The sequence below is a fragment of the Equus przewalskii genome, chromosome X (genome assembly GCF_037783145.1).
Source record: "Equus przewalskii isolate Varuska chromosome X, EquPr2, whole genome shotgun sequence".
NCBI classification, from domain to species: Eukaryota; Metazoa; Chordata; class Mammalia; order Perissodactyla; family Equidae; genus Equus; species Equus przewalskii.
This window is the reverse complement of record NC_091863.1, coordinates 33,014,934-33,031,123: the sequence shown is the minus strand read 5'-3', so window position 1 is coordinate 33,031,123 and position 16,190 is coordinate 33,014,934. Positions and strand designations below refer to the sequence as shown.

Genomic DNA, 16,190 nt, shown 5'->3' with positions numbered 1-16,190 from the left:
CAGTCTCAGGTATGACTCCCTACATACGTCCGAACAGAAATTTCTCAAAACTTGCACGGCTCTGGTACGGCCGCTTTCTTATTTCTAATCCTATGAATCTGCTCCCAAAGTTAGAGTCACGTCTTACACCCAACAGGGTTCAGACACTGGTAGCGGCATTTATCTATTCTTATTCTGCTGATAGCCTGCCAGGATCCAAGATTTATAATCAACTGCATGGGATTTTGAACATTAGTTGAAATTACACTTTATATGGTCTCCCGATCATCTGTCTTATTTCATTTGGGCTCACCCGTTTCCATTGCATCTATAAGCAAAGGTCACGACCTCTTTTGAAAAGGGCTCGATGGAAGGGAAAATAGCAAGTCTACGTGTTGAAGTAAAAGAATTTGGTTCATAAAATAAAACTAAGGCGACAGAAGGCAAAGGGAGTTTCCGCTGTTTGAAAAGGGGCTTTCTCAGCACAAGCTTGGAAAAAAATGTTGATGATTTATGCAAATTAGAGAGAAAATGTGCCCCGAGGGATCTTGGCACAGAAGCTCAAGTCGGAATTCTGGATTCGAGGCTGGCGGTGTCTCTGATTCACTCTGTGACTCGGGCTGAGCCGTTTAACCTCTGTTTCTAAATACCCTCATCTATAAATGCAGGCTAACAACACTGTTCTTCCTGCCCCTGAAGGGGAGGCAGTAAAAATGAATGAAATGTCGGGGAATTACTTCTAAGAGCCATCGATTAGAAATACAGCATATGGTCTTCATGAGAGCTTGTTTCTGCCACAAATTTTTCCCTGCTCCCTATGATCGCTCCAGCTAGAGTGCCACAGAAATCAACTTCTCTCTGCAGCTATCTTCACATGCCGCTCTTAAAATCACAGAGGTCTTTCAAACAGAACTCCCGCCTGCCCTGGGTGTTCATTATGAGGCCGTGGCTCCTGGCTCTTTTCTACACAGAGCCACACAGCCCGGATTTTCCGAGACGGTGGTGATTTAAAATATTCTGTCCCATTGTCAGACCATGTGTTGGAACATGTGTCAGATCACGTGTTCTGATCATTGCTTCAGAAAATATGGTCGCTCACACCTTCACGGGAAAGGAAGCACCTGCTTGCTGCCTAAAGTCCTCTTTGGAAATGGATGGGAATGAGCAATAAAGCCATAGAGACACTGATTGATTGATTGGGCAGTAGATATATAAATAGGGGAGAGGAGAGTGCTAATCTGACTCATCCTTTACTATGTGCCGAGCTGGGGTGGGGCAAGTTATCTATTTATTAGGTAGCCAAGCTTGCACTGGGCACTGGGCTAAAGCATGGGAAGTAATAAACAACCTCCCTGGCCTGGCAACTTGCAGTCCAGTGAGAAAGACAGACAAGTAATTAACAAGCCGAGGACGTGCTTTGGGGCTGTAATGAGAGCAAGGATGGTTTGTGGGAAGGCACGGAGGGCTTCACAGAGGTGGTGAAATAGCTGAGTGTCGAAGGATGAGCAGAGCTCAGCATGGGGGTTAAGAAGGAGCAACATTCCAGGCTGGGGAAGAGCCATGCAAAGACCTTTTAGCAAGCTCTGACGGTGCCCCACCCACGTCCCTCCACACCCCCCAGAAGGCACCTGAAAAGACTTCCCAAATACAATGAGGACTTCCTGAAACTCCATCAGAAGATGTTCTCTGGCCTCTGAAGCATGCTCAGCTGGCCACCATATGTGCGGGCAGATCCTAAGAGCTTGGTTTCCCAGAAATAACCCTCAACTAATGTGGAATGAGAGCTGGGGTGTGCTGGAGCAGTGGAACTCACTCTGGAGAGCCTGATTGTTACCTACTCAGAAAATCTGCAAGCCAATGGTTAAACCATTGGTAGCATAGAATCGGCCACAGTGGGGATATTTATATCATGACAATTGGCAAACACTATTAAATTGGGACTTTCTTTGTTCTCCCAGAAAGCTGGTTTACCAGCACACCACAGGATGGGAGCTGGTGGATAAACACTCTGGCTTCCTCAGCCCTCACTGGCGCAGTTCTGAGGGGTGTGCTACACAGGATTCCAGAGAGGCACCAGCAGGACTGAGCCCCAGTTGCCCACATCAGTAATGCACACTTTCTTGACCCTCCTCCCTTTCCTGTCTCAATTCTCACTCCCTCCCTGTGCTTCCTGGGATCACCTCTCTTATGCCCAAAAATCCTGGGCTCAGGGTCAACTTTTGGAGGTACCTAAATTAAGACAGGCATGGAAGAGAGAGAGAGCATGCACGGTGCATCAGGAGTGAGCAGGACAGTGATCGTGGAAGGCTATTACATCATGCAGAGGATGTTGAACTCAACCAAGGCATCTCAAGGTCTTGAAAGAATTTAAACAGGGAAAAGATGGCAAGATCAAGTTTGCATTTTAGGAGGGTCAGCCCCGGGGGCTATGTGACGGATGAATGCAAAGGGAGTGAGACCAGAGGCAGGAGGATGGTGGTGATGGTTGTGCAACAATATGAATGTACTTCATACCACTGAACTGTACACTTACAATGGTTAGGATTGTAAGTTGTATGTTACGTGTATTTTACCACAATAAAAAAATCGGAGGTGGGAGTGCCAAGGACTAGGTCAGTAAGAGGGTTCAGGGAAGAAATGATGAGGGTGTCAGACAACCATGGGAGGAGCCATCCACATGGAACACAGTGCAGTTGTGCTCCCCACAGCAAAGCTTGTGGACAGAACTCTGAGCATGGCCAGCACTGAAGGAGCAGATACCAGAAGAGGAGGCTGGGAGAGAAATTCAGAGGGAGAGGGGAATGAGACATAAAGGATAGTGTCAAGGAAGCCAGGGGAAAGGGGACATCAAAGAGAAAATGTCACCAGTGCCACAGGCCAAAGAGAGGTGGTTGTGAGGATTAAATAGATAAGGGTTTAATATCTGATATAAACTTCTCATTGAAGCCTCAGAAGAGCCCTTTGTTAAATTCCGTGACCTTGCTGAATTCCTTTATTAACTCTTTTTTTTTTTTCTTTCTGCTTTTTTCTCCCCAAAGCCCCCCAGTACATAGTTGTATATTTTAGTTGTGGGTCCTTCTAGTTGTATGGCATGTGGGACACTGCCTCAATGTGGTCTGATGAGCGGTGCCATGTCTGTGCCCAGGATCCAAACTGGCGAAACCATGGGCTGCTGCAGCAGAGCGCACGAACTGAACCACTCGGCCATGGGGCCGGCCGCTCCTTTATTAACTCTAACAGTTGGAGTGTAGGTTCTTTTGGACTTTCCATGTGCATAATCACATCATCTGCAAATAACGACAGTTTCACTTCTTCCTTTCCAATCTGAATGCTTTTTATTTCTTTTTCTTGCTTTCTTGCACTGGCTATGACCTCCAGAATAATAATGAATAGAAGAAGTGATAGCAGCCATCCTTGTCTAGTTCCTGATCTCAGGGGGAAAGCTTTCAATATTTTACCATTAAATATAATGTTTGTTGTAAGTTTTGTTTATACATACTGTTTATCAGATGAAGGAATTTCCATTCTCTTCTAAGTTTGCTAAGTGTTTTTACCATGAATGGGTATCGAATTGTATTTCTGGTTTCTCTGGGTGACCCTGGGAAAGTTACTTAAACTATAATTGTAAAATGACCTACTGCTTTGGCGTTAGATATATCTGGGTTCAAATTCCAGCTGTACCATTTTCTAACTGTGACTCTGGGCAATTTAATTAAGTTTCCACATATAGAAAATGGAGAGAATTATAGTAGCTCCCTCATAAGAATTTGAGATTTTTTTTTGTAAGTTCAAGAGCCCAAGAAGTTGGTTTTGAAGCAGGACTAGAGTTTAACATCCAAATCCCAGGGACTCAGCTCTCAGATCCTCCACAGGGGCTGTTGTTCCCAAGAGCCCTTCCACCTCCCGCTCCTCGCTCAGGATTTCCCGGAACCCTCCTGACGATGAATGGGGATGGATCTGAGCTCTTCCATCCGTGTACTCACATTCTGCCCCCCAGGACCAAGGGCACAAATGAACGAGTGATTGGCCCACTGTGATCACTCGTCTCTAAAGATGCCCCCAACGACCCATGCCTCCTGGTATTCCTGCCCTTGTGTAGTCCCCTGGTTTTGAATCTGGGTGAGTTTGTCACTCTCTAGTAACTAAGTGAATCAGCAGAAGTGATATTGCAGGGCCAGCCCCGTGGCCCAGTGGTTAAGTTTGCGTACTCTGCTTCGGTAGCCCAGGGTTCACTCACTTGGATCCTGGGCGCAGACATGGCACTGCTCATCAGGCCATCCTGTGGCGGCGTCCCACATAGAAGAACTAGAATGACTTACAACTAGGATATACGACTATGTACTTGGGCTTTGGGGAGAAAAAAAAAGAGGAAGATTGGCTTGGCAACAGATGTTAGCTCAGGGCCAATCTTCCTCGCTAAAAAAAAAAAAAAGGCACGGGCTCTGGAGCCAAAAAAGAAGTGATATTGCATGATGTCCAAGGCTAAGTCAGAAGAGGCTTTCTAGATTCTGTCTTGGCCTTTTGGAACACTCTCTGCAAGACCTGGGCCACCACGTAAGAAGGACTACCCCAAGACCACCATGCTGGAGAGGCCACAGGTAGGAGCCACATTCTACAGTCCCAGCTGAGTGCAGCCTTCCGGTCATCCCCACCAAAGCACTACACACGTGTGTGAAGCCAACTTGGACCCTCCAGACCAGCACATCCGCCACCTGAGTACCACTGAGAGACCCTAGTCGGCTCCATATAGAGCAGAAGAATCACCCATCACAGTACCGCCCCAATTCCTGACCCACAAGATCATGAGATAGAGTGACATAGTTGTTACATTAAACCAGTGAGTGGGGGGCTGTTCACTGTGCAGCGACAGTAAGCGGAATATCTACCGTATGCATTTAGTCTTCAGTCATGGAAATGTGCTAACAAACCCGTCCCCTGCTCAACCCCATGACATCCGCCTTGTTTGACCCTATTCTACCTCCTCGAGTTAATTTCAAACAAGCAGTGTTTAAGTACTGAGAAAATAGTGAGAGAAGGGAGTCATTTCACTCTAAATTTCCTGCATGTTTTGTGTCTTAAGTCCTTCTATTAACCAAAAGGGGCACGAACAGATCATTTTCCTTGCAACCTACAACGTTGGCACCATTACGTCCAGTCATTTTTTCAGGCTGAGGAAATGAAGGCTGAGAGAGAATGACTAACTCGCCCAATATCACACACCTAGTTAAATGGCAACCTTGGGACCGAAGCCCAATGCTATGAACTGCAAACCAAGCTCCTTTTTCCGTCGTGGTTGGGGAGCTTTTAGTTGGCAATCAGGGAAATCCATTCATAGAAGCACAAGGAACAGGAGGGAATTGATTAGAAGAACACAGGAGCAAAAGCGCAGCCAGGCCTCCAGGGGGGCTGGCCCCGGGCACCGAACCCCCTTCAGGAGCCCATCTTTGCCCTCTCTGGGGCCCCTGTTTCTGAAGGCGCTCTGTTACTTATTGCACTTCTTTATTATTCTCTGTCTTCCTGCAGACTAGCTGCCCCTGGCCTGGCATACACAGACTTGAACACAATGGCCCGTGCAGTCTGGCAGGGCTGCCTACATAATTTGCAGGGCCTAGGACAAAATTAAAATGCAGAGCCCCAGTCAGGGGTAAGGAAGTCAGTCTCCCCTTCCCACGGGCCCGCTGCCTCAACCCATGGTAGTCGATGGCCTCCAAGGGATCCCAACCTCCACGGTGGGACACACTCAGTGCCTGGACCTGTGGTGGGGGAGAAGCTCCTGCCACCTTGCCCCATCCCAAGATGCCATGAAACACACCCGACCCTGACCCTGCCCTTCCCAATGCTAGCACCCAGGCCCTGCCAGGGGCAGAGGGCGACAGCTGTCCCAGGCCAGGGTGGTGTGCGGGAGGCCGGGCAGGGGAGCGGGAGCGGGCATCTGAGAACCCACCTCAGGGAGGTAAGCCAGGAGGCGGCAGGAGGTGGGACCACGCAGGAGCCGAGGTTCCAAGCCCCTGGTGCGTGCTCCATCGCCCCACCAGACTTCACCTACCAAACACCAATGCAAAATACTACCATTCAGAATGTCAAGATGGCAACCGCAGAGCGTTAAACCCCAAGTGTAAGGCTCTTCTGAGCACGGGGCTGTGTGACTGCACTGGCCAGATGCCATGGAGCCAGCCCAACCCTGACTGACCGGCTTTCTCTCTCCTGATCCCCCATTCCCAGGAGAAAGGCCAGAACTGATTCAGCTAGGGGCAAGTTCCATGTGCAGCTACAGCAACAAAGAGGCTGTGGATCCCAACCCTGGGCAGGAGGCGAAGGGCAGTTCCCAGAGAACTGGGACGTGGACCAGGAATACACCCCAAAAGGTCTCGACTGAATCCCGTCAACCACTTACTAAATATTTTCATACTATCTGCCACACACCATCTGTGAGTACACAAGCAGGGTGACTCGTTGTCCACCCCAATAGCCATCTCCCCTCTTCCTTAGTAACTTGAGGCTGCATGTACCCAAGCTCAAAAGTAACATTTCTCAGCCTCCCTTACAGCAAGAGGCGGCCAATGAGACACAAGTGGAAATCACTGGGTGGGACTTTTGAGAAATCCTTATAAAGGAGACCGACTCAGCTGGAAGGGGACGCCCCTTTCACCCCTTGTCCCTCCCTTTCTTGCTGCTTGAAGGATTTAAAGTAGTGGGTAGCACGATCAGATGGAGGAGGTAAGTTTGGGGAGGGTGGGTTCAACTGTTCCGAGATGGGTCCTCAAGGCTCGGACTGAAGGCAGCTGGACGAGGAAGAGCATAGGATAGGTGTTAAGGAGGCAGGACCTACAGGATTTGATGTCAGGACCATAGCCTGCACCTCTTGTGTGCCAAGCAAAGTAGAATGTAAACTCCATGAGGGCAGGGACCATGTCTTTTGCTTACCATTGTGTACCCAGGCCTACCACCATGCCTGACACAAAGGGAGAAATTCCTAAATGCTGCCCAAGAAAAGAATGAAGAATGAATGAAAAGTGCTCCAGAAGCCCTTTGGGGACTTTATTCCCAATCGGAAGCAGCTCAAGGGGTCAGGAGCACCCATTCCCTGGGAGCCCCTTATACCCAGGGAATGAATCCAAATATGGCTCCTCTGGCTTTGTGCCACCTGTGTGTGCACTCCATCCCCATGCTCAGACCCAGGCTGGGCTTTCTTGGGGCTTGGAGGAGGAAAGCCATAGGAATGCCACCTGGCACGAGCTTTTCCCAACTCTGGCTCCGATGCGCTTTGCAAGCCAAGTTAATGCCACTGTTTCCACAACATCACTTCCTCTGCAGCGTGAGAAAAGAGGAAGAAAACTCGCTATGTGACTCTCCTTTTCCCCCAGGGAAAGCACAAAGCTGTTGGAAACAATAAAAGCAGCCCTGTGTAAAGGGGAGACTTTTGTCTGTGCAGTCAGGGGTTGCTGCGCCCGCGACTTCCTGCGGGGACATTCGGCAGTTTTGCAGATAAATAAATGTTCACATTCAGAATGACCAGCCTAGAACACTTTTATGAGCCTTTTCTCCTCCCCAAGCTGTACACAGATAATAAATCAAATTAGCATCCCGAACCTCCAGTTCAGCATCACTTGTCACCAGGCCCCCCTGCACAAGGGGTAAGTGAGTTTCGGCAAGGCTGCTCTCTGCTACCACCTGGCCACGTGGGATGGAAGTCTGTGGCCTCCTTGGAAATCACCTGATGCTTCCAACCTGGGCTGGCCACAAGTTGAGGTCACAGGGTCCTGCTGGTCCCTCCAGACCAGGCTGTAAAAGAAGAGGCCAAAAGCCCAGCCTCAGAATCAAGATTGGGTTGTTACAGAGAAAATCAACGTTTTCATTTCTTGGTTAATAACTGTAGGAACGTGAGCCAAAATAGATAACTGTCAGAAAGAAAGACAGAGAGGGGCTGGCCCCGTGGCCGAGTGGTTGGGTTCGCGCGCTCCGCTGCAGGCAGCCCAGTGTTCCGTTGGTTCGAATCCTGGGCGCGGACATGGCACTGCTCATCAAACCACGCTGAGGCAGCATCCCACATGCCACAACTAGAAGGACCCACAAGGAAGAATATGCAACTATGTACCGGGGGGGCTCTGGGGAGAAAAAGGAAAAAATAAAATCTTTAAAAAAAAAAAAAAGAAAGAAAGAGAGAGAGGCAAGGAAGGAGGGAGGAAGGGAGAGAATGGAGGGGAAGGGAGGGAGACAGACTATATCAATAATCAGAAACAGAGACTAGGCATTTTCCTCCTCCATATTCCGCCTAGTACAGTGACTTACACCGAGAGCCATTCAACAGATGTTGGAGGAATCAAATTGGAAAGGCGAAAGTTCACTTTCAGGTAACTTGAAGTGAAACTTGTCCTCATTTCAGGTTGCCCAACTAGCGACCTAGAAGAGACAACTGGTTAGGTCTAGAAAAGGAGGGGAGGAAGATAACAACGTAGCATAAAAGTACATTGTACTGGATTATCTAAATAGAACAACTTTTTAAAAATCATATCCTCTCTTGGGCCACCGGAAGGAGCAGGACAGCACAGAACACCAGTGGCAGCTCTCCAAATTGCAGATGTGGTCCCACTGATGAGCATCTCAGAGCTGTTGGTTAAGGTAGACTACTGCCTTCCGAGAGGTGTGACCTCACAGCTGGTGAGGGGCTGTGACTTTGAAGCAAGCTGCACGGATGGTGGTGCTCCTTATGTGGTCCGAGAATTAAAAAATAAGCACTGAGCTGCAAGCCACGCTCCCCTCACCCCACCAGCACCCGCCTGTGGAAGGGAAGCCAGTGAGCCATGTTTGGTGGGTATACACTCCTTTCTTGCTATATGTTCAGAATCACTTCAAATGCAGTTCCAGGCTGCCTGACCCTGAGCGGAAGCCTACAGAGAAGGAACAGGGTGGGGAAAAAATGGCTGAGACCAAGTAAAAGCTGCTTTGGGTATGTGCCCCAGCAAGTTCAAATGCTGCCAGGCTGATTGGCTGAGGAGCAGGGGTGGGAAGTTCATATATTTTTGAATAAGAGTTTCCTGTTACCTGCAAACATTCAAAAAACAGCTAGAGGTTTTATTAAGGTAAGACAATCCTCTTAGAAGGAACAATGGTTGGCGCTGTTTTCTCTAAACTCACTTGCCATCCATGATTCTGTCAATCACTTATTCAGACACCCATTCCTTCCACTAATATTTTTCGAGTGCCTCTGTGCCAGCCACAATGTAACGTACAAAATATGTAGCCATCAAGCGAACACTAAGTTTCGTATTGTGGGTGGCTCTGTGATTCCAAGGTGAGCGCTATAGCATAATGGTTAGCCACCCTAGGCTCTGGAAAACCTGCGTTCAGATTCCCACTAGGTCATTTAATTAGCTGGGTGACTCTGAGCGCGATACTTAACTGACCTTTGTCTATGCCTCAGTTTCTTGATCTGTAAAGTTGGAGGGCTTGTCAAGTACTTAGAAAAGAGCGTGGAAGTCTGAGCTACTATTTTTTAGCGCGATACCTCCACCCCAGCTCTGCTGGGTGCCACAACCCACCGCTTGGTGGTATTTCGGAGGCTGCCCGGGCGCTCTGCTGCTGGGCCGTGACCCTGGAAATCGGGTCAGACACTAGTCAAGGCGGCATTTGTGTGTGTGTGTGTGTTGGGAGGAAGGGGGGCTTTCTTTGCGCGCGGCTGCCCGTGTTTCCCCAAGGCCTCCGGAGAGTCTAAAAACTCACTTCGGAGGAGAGGAAGGAGCATGAAGTGGCTCTTTCGATCTGAGACACCCCCTCCCGGAGAAATCACCCCCTCCCCCCAGCCCAGCGCGGAGTGAAATCTTAGAAGCCGCCGCTGCCGGGTTTCAACGGAATGCCGGAGTCGGTGGAAGCCGGAGCTGGTCCGCCCGAAGGTCAGCGAGTTGTTTTGAGTTCTCGTACCCGGAAGGGGGGGGGGGGGCAGGGAGGAGAGGACGCCAGGGCCCGAGAGACCCCGCGTCAGAGCAGAAATTGTTTGTGCTCCGGAACAGGCAGCTCAGCGGAAGCCGCGACGGGGGCGGGTCACGTGCTGCGGTGGCGGCGCAGCTGGCGGGGGAGCCGGGCTGGGACAAGGGCCGGGCCGGGCCGGGCCGGGCGGGGGAGGCGCGGGGCGGCGGCTTTCGCAGCCGAGGGTGGAACCGGCGTCCGCGGGGCGCTGGGAGCGAGCGGCGCCCCGAGCGCGGGGCGAGGGAGGCGCGCGAGCTATGGAGGGACTGGTGTGGGAGCCGGGGTGCTTGGAGCTCCGCGTGGTGCGGCACAGGCGGGGCGAGGGATGGCTGGGCGGTGGCGTGGGGGTGCGGCAGTGGTCCCCCCGGCAAGGGTGGCGATAGCGGGACTGACGCGGAGCCTGCGCGGGCGTCTGAACCCCGAGAATGGAGGCGCGGCTCTTGTAGTCGCCGGCCTTCTTTTCTTCTTGCACGCAAATCCCGGAACGACCGGAACCGCCATCCCTGCCTGCGTCCCAAGGGCGCCCCATTACGCGTGGGGGAGGCTGCATCCAGCGGGTCAACTCCGGGCGGGGATCGGCTAAGGCCGTGGCCAGGCAGGGCTGCCGAAGTGGCTCCGCGGAGGGTACCACGCACACGCCTCCTCCTGCCCCGGAAGAGCGGGCGCGGGAAGGCGCGGGCCATCTCTGGGGGCTCCCCGGGGTTGTGGGAGCCGTGCGGGGCCGCAGGGCGGGAGAGGGTGCTGTAGAGAAACCGTCAGCCCCGCCTTGAAGACAGGGGTGGGCCTCGTGGCTGGGGGTGAGGAGACTCACGCTTCTCCAAAGTGGCGCGCGCTACTCCGGCGTGGGAGGGAAAGGACACAAACTTGGCCATCCGCCAGAGCCCTTGAGGACGCCTGACTTTGGTCTCCCCCCCGGAGTGGCCCGAAATGGCCCCCCACCCGGAGTCCATGAGGTTCAGGTCCGAGGCCTGGAAGAGTGGGGGAGTGTGGTCAGGCCTCGGACGGAAAAACCACCCACGTTCCTCTCCGATGCCACGCGGGGAAGCCGGGGAACAGTCGTCTCGCAAGGTCTCCCGCGCCCCCCCTCCAGTCGGGGAAGGGGGGCTTTCCCAGAGGTGGGGGCAGGGGAATGGCCTTGGAACCGGGAGTGGTGCCAGTTCCTTTTCCCGAGACCCGGGCGCAGGACGCAGGAGAGGGGCGCGGGCCGCCGGCGTGTTGGAGTCCCCAGAGTGGCAGCGCTTTGCCTGCTGCGACGTCTGCTGGGAGTCGCGGCAGCGGGAGCTGTGCAGAGTCTGGGACGACGCGAGACGCCATTTGCATCCCCCCTCCCTCCTGCAGGTTGGCGGGGGCGGGGGTGTCGCCCGCCGCGGAAGCGTATTCCTGGCAGTGACACTGATTAGATGCTGTGTCGGTACGTGCACAGAATCGGGGTGGGCCTTCACCTCTCCTGTGCGCATACACTTTCTGTTGGAAAAGTTGCGGGGTTTTTTTCCCCACTCGCCGCACAGCTGCTGTCTCCAGGGCGGAATTAGGCGAGCACGTTTGCTCAGCCCGAGGGAGAGAGGATCGCGCCGGCGCGGGGAGGCCGCCAGCCCGGGCCGCGAAAATCCAGCCCTGGCTTTGCGTCGAGCTGCTGAGTGCGGCGCTTACGCGCGCCCGGCCAGCCGAGGCCTGGTTTCCATCTGCCCCTTTTGCCTCCGTGTTAAGTTCGCCGGGGAAAACCCAATGATCCGTGCAGAGCCCCTCGGAGGAGGACCCCCCCCTCCCCGCCCGTTTCTGACCGATGGAAAAAATGACAGTGTAGGTCAGAGCAGCCTGCCCGCGAGTATTAATGCGGCCGCCTCCGTTCCCGGTGCTTGGGGAGGATGGGCGCCTCGCCAGGAAACCGCGAAAGGAGGAGCCACCAGGGCCGCCTGCCCCTTCCCGGGCTAGAAAACGTGGATTCTTAGAGAGACCAGACAAATGGGGTCAGAGAGCTGCGGGAACTTAGCCCATCTAAATACAGGTTGTCCAGGTATCTTTCAAGCAAAATCAATCTTTTTGTTTTTAATCAAGAACACGTTGAGTCAGTTAAAAAAGACTGTCAGAGCTGGTTAATTGGTAGATGAGAAGCTCGCGCCCTGCCTGGTATTAAACGTGTGTGCAGGAGGTGCCAGGCTGAGCACGATGTATCTTGGCACAGCCCGTGTGTGTCCTCAGAAGGCGCGGTCCCCTTTGCACTCCATCATCAAGGACTTTTAATGTAACTCTAAAAGGGGATTTATTTTGGTTGTAGTTTCTATTTGGGGATTGATGACTCCTTGCAAACTCCTGCCTGGGGTTGTTCGTACTTAGTAGTAGATGGCCCTGAGTTTTGGCTTTTATAGCCCACGTTTTCCTCTTGACTTTTTCTTTTCCTGCGTACGTGCTGCTGGGTGCGGGGAGCACTCCCCCCCCCAGACATGTGCTGCCGCCGCCCCCGGACTCTCGCTTGCGCACCACGCGGCCTCGGAGGAGGGGAAATGTGAACTCTCCGGGTGGCGCTCGAGAACTGGAATTCTGACTTAGGGCTGCGGGTTTTGTTTCGGAGGCTGGCCAGCAGCGGCTTGGGGACCGGTGGCTGTGAAGGGGAAGCCCCGGAGGTGACCCTGAGGCTTCGGGAGCAAACCTGGAGGCTCCCATGTCTTTGTCTTTCGCGGGGCAGGCAGCCTGGCATGCACAGTTCCGATAAGGATCAACTGAGAGCAGAGTGAGAGCGCACCGCCAGCACATTTCAGTGATTAGGCGAAGGCCGGCAGCCACGTAAGGGAAAGGCCATTTGCGTTGTCTTTGAAAAGGAAAAGGCTGTCCCACCTAATGAATTATGAGTGACCTGGGAGAGGCCAGGCCTCCTCAGGCCCTTCTTTGCCCCAACACCTCCCCATGGGGCAGGAGACCCCATTTCAAAGGAAATGGAAAGCTTTTTGAAATGAAAAATCCGACTGATTCTGTTTACATAAATCGTGTGCATTTGTGTGTCCCTAAAATAAGGCCCAGTGACAGCCCAGGGACACATGCCCTGGCTACAGTACACCCCCCCAGAGGATGTGGCTTTTGCGCAGGGCCTTCAAGAACTGATTTATAGGAGGTGGCCTTGAGCCATTAAAAAGGGTGTCCTGGAAAAGTCCCCTGGAGGTCCTCTAAACCAGTGCCTTTTGCCGAAGGCCTCAGGAAGAGGGTGGATAATGATGCCTGAGCCCTGCCAGGAGCTTCCCATGAAGCCAGTCTAAATGAGTGCCATTAAAGCACGAGTCCCCCTCTGCATTTCCACCACACAGAGGCCTGTAAGGGAAAGTCTAGTCGAGACAGTTCCAGCCTGTATCTGCTTAGCGTTTTTGTGAGTGATAGTGCCCTTTCCACCCTGCCACACCCAACTCCATATAGGCTTCGGGAACTTTCACCTGGACGGTTTCTTACCCTCACTCCATCCTAAGGTAAGAGAGTACCAAATCCTAACAGCAGACACGTTGTGGCACTACACACGAGGACGTTTCTAGACGCTTTATGTATTAACTCATATTATTCTCAGAACAGCCTTCAGTTAGACACTATTATTGGCCTCGTTTTACAGATAAAGACACTGAGGCCCAGAACCGTTAAGCGGCTTGCTCAAAGCTGCACAGCTTGGGATAGGGCAGGGATTGCCCTGAGGGGGGGAGGGACGGAGGAAAGGCTGTGCCATCTCTCTAGCACTGTGTAGTGAAGGCCAGCTGTTTGGGGAGTGTTCCGAGGGGACTGCCTGGGGCCCCCACCGTCCAAAGGAAAAATTTCCGGCAAGAGAAGAGAAGGCCCAGCATTTGGCTCTTATTTTGCAAAGTAAAGTTCCGGAGCGTCGCACAGAAGCACGTTATTGTGGCTCTGTGGCTGAGAAGGGGTCAGGGAAGGCAGTGCAAAGGCCCCTCGCCCCACCTCGCCGCACAGCATCCGGCCTTCACGTCCGCCGGAGGTGACTGGGGGCTGGGGACAGCCGATTGCCGAGGAACTCCTTATCGCCAAGTGTCAGTGGTCCCGGGAGGCGGAGCTAAACGGCCGCCTGCGGGGACGGCTGGGTCACACCAGTCCCTAAGCTCCAGGCGCGTCCCCGGGCTCCTCCCGCGGAGCTGGCCTGACGCCCGGCAGCGCCTTCCGCAGCTCCGGGCTCCCCTTCGCTTGACCCGCCCGCCCTGGGCACCGAGCCCCACAGCCGGGGGCTGGAGAGGCCAGCTAGTCAGTCCCGTTTGGGACGGCTGGTTCCGGGTTGCTCACGCTCACCCTGCCCCCCTAAACACTCGTCCCCCTTTCCGGGCGCGTGCACACACACAGACACACGAGTTCCAAGTGCGCAGCCCGCCTCCGGGGCCTCCGCCTTCCCTTCCTCCTCTCCGCTCGGGCGCTTCGGGAGCCCGGGGCGGCTGTGTGCCGCGCCAGGAAGAGTCAGGGTGGAGGGGCCGCGCTGCCCTCCGCCTCCCCAGCGGCCATGCGCACGCTGCCACCCCTGGGGCGTGCAGCCAAGCCTGTGGATGCCAGCCCCCTCCGGGAGGGGGCCGCGACTGGCAGGAACCTGTGCGCTCTGTTTCATGATGGCCCGGGGGTCAAAGGGGAGAGCCAGGCAGTGGGGCCTGCGTGAATGGGGCTGGCGATGAATCTCCTCTCTCGCAAAGGCTGGCTCGGCCTCCGGCACGGCTAGTAGAAGTCTCCCCTGCATCCCGTACTGGCTGCAGCTTGACGTCCCTGCGTGCCCGGGCCGGTGTGGGGGCGCGCGGGGAGGAGGGGTGCGCGCGGGGGTGGGGGGCGGTTCGTGGTCCCAGGCGGCGCCGGACGATAAGATTCTCTCCTCAAGCTTTGCTTTTAGCTCTCAAGGACCCACGGACCCCGCTGCCCTGGCCACCGCCCCGCCGGGGCCCGCCGAGGGGCAGGCTGGCCGACCTCGCCGCCCTTGCGGGCGTTGAGAAAGGCTCCGTGAGCCCGGGCCGGCCGCCGAGGCGAGGGAGGGAGCGCAGCAGCCCGCGCGCCTCAAGGCAGAACACACGCCTTTCCCGGAACCTTGAAACCCAGGGGAGCTGCTGCCATCTTCGCGTGACGAGCAGCGAGACGCCGGTGATTAAGTGTTTCTTTCCGGCTCCCTCCCCGGGTTGCGGCTCTCCTCCTTTGCACAGGGCTGGAAGAATAAAACCTGGGGAAAAAACGCACGGCTGCGCTCTCCACTCGCACTCCGGGGCCGTGCTGGTCTCCCACGGGGCGTCTGCGCGGGGCGCCCTCTGCCCCCTACAGTATGCCTCGCCGAGGACTGAGGCTTGGGGGTCCAGGGCCACATGCCTCAGTTTCCCACACACAGTTTTAGCAGCTCTGGACCTTCTGCCGCCTTGGCCCAAATCTGGGAGTTTCACAGGGAGGGGGCACACATTGCCGAAGCCACCCGACCCCCAGCTCTTCTCCCATGAGGATTAAACCCTAACATAGGAATCCCCCACCCACACCAGGGACTAATCCTGCCGCCCCTCCTGGGATTAAGTCGGCTCACAGGTCCATAAAACATTTCCGGCGCGGCCAGAGGGTCTGTCTGCAGAAACACTTTAAAATTGTCCTCCCGGGTCTGGAGTCGGAATTGACCCGGTGGAGGGAAGTGAGTAAACAGACGGTTGTAAGAGACGATCCGTGCGATTTGCAGGCTGTAGAAGGAACTGCCTAAAATGTGGGCTGCCTCAGCCGGGAAGGTGGCCTGGGTTCCAGTCGATATATCTCAGAAAAGGATGCAGCATTTACTAATGACATTGATCTAGAGGGAGGTGGAGGCGGGCAGGAGCCGGCGGGTTTCGCCTGGCTTCTGGCCCCCCGTCTAATGAGGACGCCTAGATTCTTGAAACTCCTGGGGCTCAGTCCCCTCATCTGGACAATGGGAACAATAACACCCCGCCCCACTCAGGTGGGATTCTGAGGACCAAAGTGTTATAAAGCGCTTGGTTTTAAACGCGGCAGGATCCTTCCACTTCACTGCGTTCACGTTCAGTCTCCTACCCCAGAAAACACAGTGATTTGCTGATTAAAAAACAAAACAAAGTGAAATTCAGCCCTCACTCAAATCCATGCAGGAATGTACGAGATAAAGGGACTCCAAGAGCAACTTAATATTTTGAGCCTTCTTTTCTTTTACATCACTTCAAATTAAGTTTCCGAAGTAATGGGAGCATCTTTGGAATGTGCTAAGAAAAATCCCTGTCAAAAATTGGGGGGTTAAAGGGGAAAGAAAAAAG

At 53.9% G+C, this 16,190-nt stretch overlaps 1 protein-coding gene and 1 long non-coding RNA gene across 3 annotated transcripts in view; one reads left to right on the top strand and one right to left on the bottom strand.

The window, feature by feature from the left end:
* Positions 1–7,488: 7,488 nt before the first annotated feature.
* LOC139081167 (uncharacterized) lies at positions 7,489–9,837 on the bottom strand. The gene is made up of 3 exons (XR_011536254.1): positions 9,700–9,837; positions 8,269–8,379; positions 7,489–7,761 (listed from the first exon to the last, which is right to left on the bottom strand). It is a non-coding gene; the product is annotated as an uncharacterized lncRNA (long non-coding RNA).
* Positions 9,742–16,190, top strand: part of BCOR (BCL6 corepressor) — a 115,562-nt gene continuing 109,113 nt past the window's right edge. Inside the window, exon 1 of one of the 2 annotated variants that reach the window (XM_070606218.1) lies at positions 9,742–9,869. The gene's annotated coding sequence lies outside the window, so the exon portion shown is untranslated. The remainder of the gene's footprint in view (positions 9,870–16,190) is intronic. The other variant, XM_070606205.1, reaches the window with a different exon arrangement.